Consider the following 7,627-nt stretch of genomic DNA (forward strand, 5'->3'; position numbering starts at 1 on the left):
GTGTCATGACAGTCTTATTCACCCCCCTTCAAATAAAGTGTTACCACACTTTTTAATATAAGTTGCTGCTTTGACATGATCACAGAACTGCCAAAACATATGTACAAAAATCCTCAATAAAACATAAAATATTTGAAAATCAGACATCAGACAAAGTGAATCTCAGCAACGTCATCAGCCGGTGTAACTCTGACCTGATGCGGTGAAGCTACTAGTAGCAGGAGAGGAGCTGCGCCAAGAAGCTACAAACACTGAAGAGAAGGAGAGCTACCATTGACACAGTTGCAGCCATGCAGTTTTAGCAAGTTGCTCAAAGTCTAAACTGGTCTTGTGCGAAATTCTGTTCCCCTGTGAAAATCTGTTCCCCCTGTGTAGGGAGCGCGCATTGCAGCCAGACCGGTATTGTTGTGCTTTTAAGGTGCAAAGTTTACCTTCGACCAAACGCCCCCCAGAGGAATCCCAGCACCCCCCTTTTGTAAAAATTTCCGCCAGCGCCCCCTGCCGTCCCCTGAAAGCCCCCCAGGGGGTGGTACTGCCCACGTTGAGAACCGCTAGTCTATATGAACCTACATTCTTGTACGAAACCAATATTGTCAAAGATTATTTGCCTAATTTCCCGTTGTGCAATTAGTTTGAACCCACAACATTTTTTAACTAGCAACACTGTTTTCATCATTGCCAGTTTAATTTTCTAGGAGTGCTGCATGTTGGCCATCTGCTTGACTGCATGGAAGTGAAATAGCAGACTTACAATCAGTATTGAAGCTAGAACATAGATTGGTTTAATTGACAGAATCCTCCTTTCCAACTCACCAGAGTAGAGATAATTCCCTTATCCACATCAATGCAGAGTCTCTGCTGGGTGCAGTGAAAGAAGCTGTGGACCCGCTGTCTGCTGGCAGGATCTGCCAAAATCAATTAAACAAGCTTTGATAAATACTCACCTTACACTTGTGAACTATGTGAAAGAAACTGAACAACAATTGCTGAGACAGTTGCCTAGCTGTACTTCAATTTGCTGTCCAAAAATAAGCAAAGTTGGCTTTAAGTAATACCAAAGTCTTTGGATGTGATTCTGTTGAAGTTGATAGTTTATTAGTCTGTTACAGGGATGAATCTTTACCTCTATAACCACAAAGCTGTGTTTCCTAATGTAAGAGAGTAAAAATCATCAAGTTCTGGCTCATTGTATTCTTATATCCTCCCAGATTCATTGATTCCATTAATGGAATTACAAGCCACACAGAGTTAACAGAGATCCACGTCATGCATTTTCAGGGTTTATTCCAACATTCAAAAGTATAAAATTACATCAACAACACAGACACTTCATACACATGAAGACAGACCTTCATTTACCTGAGACAAATAGGATAAGGAAAAAAAATGCCAAGGCAAGAAAAAAGGCAAAATCGTCTTTGGAGAGTTGCAAAAGTAAATCTGATTCGTTCCTCTGGGGCCCTTATAATATTCAAAAGGGTGTTTCCTTTGTTTTAATTTATGCAATTATGTAATTAAGGCGTGTTGTTCTCCTTGTATGGATAGACCCAGTTTCAAAATACTCAGTTTGGGCAATTTTATTACCTTCTGAGACCTGTTTAATTTCAGGGCTACGCGCTTCTCTATCTAGACAAGGGAGAGCAAAGGTCATTTCACTAGCAAGGACCACGCCACAAACGAATGCATTTAAAGATTTATTGATGAATGCGTGAGGGATGTAGGAGAGAGGGATGAAGGGGACAGGGGTGAAGGGATAGAGGGATAAAGGGATGGAGGATCTTGATTTGGTCATCTGGGAGAATGAAAGAAGGCTTTGGATGTGAACACTCTGAGTGGGGGTATGTCTTCGGGAAGCGGTTCCTCTTATTTATTCCCGAGCCAACATAGGAACCCCAAAAGAATCTGATTAGATTGAAATGAGCAAGGAATGGGTTTGATGTTATACGGACGCATGAAGGGTAAACCTGTAATGACCAGCGAACTAAAACTTGAACCATCTTAAAGGTGATAGCCTGAATGGATGTTGAAGAGGCGGCTCCTATGTGAAAGAATAGGCAGAATAAGGTTTGAGAGAAATGCTGGACTTGACTTAAATAGCTTGAGCCAGACTTTAGTGACTGCGTTGCCGAGGTGAGGCATGGACCTTGAGATGAAATGGTTGCCGAATTTCTGATCTGAACGTAAAGATGGGCTCATATGGAAGAGATGAAATAGGTGAGAGAAAGCAAACTGATTGGTTAACTTCTCTGAAGAATAACTATGAATGAAGATGCCTGACAAGCATGGGTGGATTAAGGATTATGCTTGAAGAAAAGGAACAGAGGAGTCAGTTGGATATTATTGAAGACTGTGGAACTGGAGATTAATGAGTTTCTGAATCTGAAGCAGAGAGTCGGAATTTGAAGGAAATGATGGAACATCGAGGATGTTCTGAGTTACTGGAATGTGAGCTGCTCAAACTTGGAACTGATGCCACACTGAGACCTGAATGAGTCTGAATAAACGAGTGTAAACTTCTTACGCCATTCATGTCCCCAAAATTTTGCTGCCATAATTATGGGTTCAAAGTGCAAGAAAAACTGAATTCTTAGGCCATTTTGCTTCAACTATTTGTCTCTGAAATGGCCACCAGCCTATGAGGGAGTTGAATGTCTTCAGGTTGAAAGAGAAAGTCACTGTAGAAGAGAAAACTTGCCCTTGCAGGAGTGATTGAGGATGAGTGAGCCTTGAACAAAAGGGATGCTGGCTGCTTTTAAAGAACTTTGAAAATGTAGGGTTTCTCTGCGGAATGATGAGAATAGCATAGTTCGTGGAACTATTAGAAACATCCTTCAGTGGGTAGAATTGAGAAGAATGAAGTGGTTTCGGGGTTACATGATGAACAAAAGTGAGGTAGACTGAAGTGGAAGCTCCTTCCCAAGACATGCTGATAAATACCAGAATCTGGGTGAATGAAAAGGACTTTGAATGTGCTGGTGATATCTGCTTTAGAGAATCCATTGCCGGCTTGTTAAGTGAATTAATTTAATGATCTTATCGAACCCTTCTTTGGCTTCCTTGGCTAGAAGTGAGTCGACTGAGTCAGGACTTAAGGAGCTGATTGAAGATAAAGACAATAATAGATTGAATTTGGAATATCTATGCAGGAGAGAAAACCCATGGATGAATCCGTAAGAGAGAAATTATAACTCTCTATTAGGATAATGTTTAAGGTAGGAATGAGAGCATTCGCCTTGATTTGAAGTGAAGAAATTGTTTTAGTAAATTGGGAGTGGACTGGGACTGTGGAGTCGGAAAATCCTTGCAAAGACACTGACATGGATTAGCGGGCAGCAGGTTGCAGCTGGAGACTGAATTGCCGAGATTGTTGAGGTATTGCAGATCATCTTGCCCCCTGGTATAGGATGGTGTGGCCCAGTTTGTCGGTGCCCTCGGAAACTGATGAGTTTACAAGAAAGATTGATGTCTGAGTTTTGGGTTGATATGAAAGGGAGGGGCAGTGGGGGATTGCCATTTCTCATCGTATGGAGAGAGAGAAGGATGGATGGATGGATGGATGGACGGATGGATGGATGGATGGATGGATGGATGGATGGATGGATGGATGGATGGATGGATGGATGGATGGATGGATGGATGGATGGATGTGGATAGGTATAGAATGTGGATGGATGGATGGATGGATGGATGAATGAATGAATGAATGAATAATTCCTGGTTGGAACAAAGCCTCTAGTCCTTTATCAGAGTTCAACCAAAGTTAACCTGTCTTAGACCTATTTTATTCCCAGCCAGGCAAATTCCTACAAATACAGATCAGTGCAGTAATTTTAAATTGACATGAACCCTGGTACGCAAAGTGATTCAGAACTTCTGCATTCTCTTGGACTCCATGTTGTTACTATAAAGGTACAAATTAGACTACTTCAAGTCATGTTAATTTTAACTAAATAGTATTCTTCTAACTAAATTGCAATTATTGTTAGTATTGTGTTGTTAGTTTTGTTTGTTCTTAAGTTTTAGTGTCTCTCTGAGGAAAATGACTTGAGATGTCTCCTTGCTGCCTGCTCATTTGAGACACGGCCTTTGTGCCAGAGTTAATTTATGACGTGGTTCCTCCTGATAACAGACATTCTTTTCTGCAGGACTAACTTAAAGCCCTCTCAAATGTTATCCGAAGGAATCTTGCTTAATCCACTATTTTCACATGTCGTAAGATTTAACTGTATTAAACACTAAGAATATTTATTTTCCTCAACACTAATCAGCTGAGTTGTGACTGGCTTGTGCTGTCACAAAGTTACCCAACCTGGGCAAGCTGGCATAATAACTTATAAATATGCAAGATAACTCCAAATTGTACAAAAAAGAAAAAAAAAAAAAAAAAAGTAAAAGATACAGATTTTCTTGTAGGGAGGGGTCTGTTGTTGCCAGATCAAGGAAGGCCAAGTGCCACCAGAAAGCATCACATAAAATTTGCAGTTTGGATAAAAATCATCATTACTGGGCTTCTCTTTTTCTTATGGAAAAAGAGTTAGAATTACTAAAGGCTTTCTCGTTTGAAGCTTCAAAATCGTCTCTGATTGAAATAGTTGCTTGATGAAAATGCCAATATCTTGTCCGCAAGGAGGCTTCTTCTTCCCCTTCTCGACTTCAGGCCCAGGTCAAACTCTTTTGCACAGAGCCCTGAACCATGTGTTGTATGATTAGTCAAAGGTTTGTGGACATGTTTTAAAACAAAATAATGTTGTTATTTTGTTTTAAAAAACCAGATGGTGGAAGTGGACTTAACATCATCTGCTTTTTGAATCTGCATGTGACATGAATATATTTAAGGAGCGGTGAGGAATTGTGTACATTTACATGATTCTTTACAATATACCTAAGATTGTCAAATGGTTAAAAACCCCTGGATGGAAACTCCAAAGTCGTTGTCTACAGAGGAGGTTGTCTGCAGAAAATTGTGGCTATTTCTCTGTGACTTTATTGATATGTAACATGGGGTTTACTGAGAAGTGGGAGAGGTGTCCCCAGGTGGTCTGCCTGTGTGCAAATACAAGTGTCCTGCAACCACATGACTACACATTGACTGTTCAGCTTCAGTTGAAGTATGGGAGAACCTTATGCCTGCACAGATTTGTGCTGGCCTCCAGCTCCATTGTCCTCCCGCTTTTGTTGTGCAAACAAAAGCGTGTACTTTTTTTATTCAGACTACTAGCTCAGCTCAAATGTATGGTAATTAAAACCTATGTGTGACATGAAAACCTTTGAAAGATCTGTCATAATGGAAGACAGATTTAGTTATTTTATTGCCATTGCACAAAGACACAGCAGAAATTGGCAATGAAATGTCGCTTGACAGGTGCTCTGGCCACTAGAGCACCCAGAAGAAAAAAGAGAAAAATCACAAGTGTGCCTATAAATACATATATTTATGTATTTATAGGCACATAAATACATAAATATTTATGTGCATATATATATGTGGCGTTCAGTGGTTTGGACTATACAATTTTGAGTGTTGCCAACAACGCCACCTGGGGTTTTCACCCAGGAATTAATAAAGGGACGCAGGTCCGGTTTTGCAATGAGCGAGAGACAAGTTTCAAGACAATAATAATTTATTACAAAGAATAAAAATACCTGTATCTGAACAAAAGAAAATTCACAAAATAAATCCAACTAGGCTTACCGGTGGGTACGGTCAGGTCCTGGATGGTAGGCTCCAAAACAAAGAAATCAAAGCAAACACCCGTGAAGTCACTCACTCTCTGTTATTCCCTCCACCTATTGATGCTAATCACTTCAGTCACACCAAAAAGGGACGCCGCATCCAGACCCGAGCGCACCACCGGCGGTCTAAAGAAAATAAAAAGGAAAAAATCAATCATTAAAATACAGGCAATAAAAGATAAAAATATGTAGATAAAACCATAAAAAGTCCTTGTGCTTGACAAGCACAACAAAATGAGCAATCTGGTCCAATTCAATCCGAAATCAGTGCGATCAGCCTCTCCTTGTCCTGATTTCGGAAGAGGGGTGGGGGGCGTGTCCCACACGCCGATCTTGACCGCTAAATAAGCGGTAATTCAGTCCAAACAAAGCAGCAGCATTAAGTGTGATGATCCGTGGAGATTCCTAAACAACAATAATAGTTTAAAACAAAGGAATAAATCACAAGATTTGTCACCGAGTCCACCTACCGATCAGGCCAAGCTCTCCTCACTTGTACCCAAATGGGAACGCTCAAATGTCGGCTCTTATTGTAGGAACCACCTCACCCACGATCAAACGTGGAGGTAAATACGCCCGTACGTTTCTGCTGATAAAAGGCTCTATGACTACAATGTACAAGCAGTTATAAATACGCAGCCAGCCAACCTCACCTGTACTCTGCGCACAGACGGCTCAACACGGAAGCGCGGTGCGCGACGTGTCCACAGCAAACAACGAGTCTCAGACTGGAGCTCACCTCTGCTTTTATACTGAGCGCCCTCTGGCGCTATTGGCCCACTTGCAATCACCCCGCCAGCAGGTGCAGCCTATACCTCTTCCTGCCACATTCTACCCCCCCTTTTGTGTCGTCGTCCCGACGACTCAATCCCATGGTCTAAATAGGACAAAAATAGAGTTGGCTGTAAGATCAGGAGAGTTTACAGCCTGTGGAGCTTCACCTGCTGGTCTGGGAAGACGGTTAATATTAGAATGCTGGCCTGCAGTTGTCCTTGCTGACCGCCGCAAAACTGGTTCACTTTCAGCCCTAGAAGGACCAGGTGAATGACCAGAAGATGCTACTCCCCCATGAGTAACAATGCCTGATGGACCTGGCAACTGAGGTAGTGGATCCCCTGACTGAAAAGGTTGGTTAGCCTGCACCACTGTTGGAGCAGGAGGATTGCTACTCACCAAAACATACATATCCTCATCACCTGACATCTCATCTTCAAAGCGATGATCACCAAGTGGTGAGCTGGGACCAATGGCACCTTCTCCAGACTCTTCTACCACCGCCTTCAACAGTATGCGATTAACATTTCTGGTTTTAGCTAGATCGGTTACAGGTGCTATAGTATACACTGAACCTCCTTCACTGGGCTCTCTGAGGACTTTATACTTTACTGGGCCATATAGGTCATGGATCTTATGACGTCCTCGTGGGGTGAAGTCCCTTAACCACACTAATTGACCAACCTTCAGGGGAGCATGTTGAACTCGTTGGTCATGGTGACTCTTGCGGCGCTCCGCTGCAACCCTCAACCTTTCACGAGCACCCTCAAAAGCTACCTGAAGGCGGGCCTGATGCTCCTGAATCCAATCATGGACATTTCCAGCCACAGGTTCCTGAACTCTTCCTAAAAGGAAGTCAACCGGCAGCCGAGGTTCCTGTCCAAACATCAAGAAAAAGGGTGATTCCCCGGTTGCCTGATGGGGTGTGGTGTTGTAAGCATACAGAACATGTGGCAAACATGAGCTCCAGTCTCTTTTACGAGAGGGAGGCAATGTTCGCAGCAGGTCATGAAGGGTACGGTTAAACCGTTCACACTGACCATTACCGGCTGGATGATATGGTGTGGTGCGTGATTTTTCAATGCCATACAAATGGCACAACTGTTGAATGAGCAGACTT

General features: G+C 42.3%; 1 long non-coding RNA gene across 1 annotated transcript; it reads right to left on the minus strand.

Annotated features, from left to right (window-relative positions):
- Positions 1-5,603: 5,603 nt before the first annotated feature.
- On the minus strand, positions 5,604-7,002 carry LOC106913323 (uncharacterized). The gene is made up of 2 exons (XR_015762459.1): positions 6,204-7,002; positions 5,604-6,138 (listed from the first exon to the last, which is right to left on the minus strand). It is a non-coding gene; the product is annotated as an uncharacterized LOC106913323 (long non-coding RNA).
- Between the last annotated feature and the right edge of the window lie 625 nt (positions 7,003-7,627).

Source organism: Poecilia mexicana, unplaced genomic scaffold (genome assembly GCF_051168715.1).
Source record: "Poecilia mexicana isolate PSO_F unplaced genomic scaffold, ASM5116871v1 scaffold_3, whole genome shotgun sequence".
In the NCBI taxonomy this organism is placed as follows: Eukaryota; Metazoa; Chordata; class Actinopteri; order Cyprinodontiformes; family Poeciliidae; genus Poecilia; species Poecilia mexicana.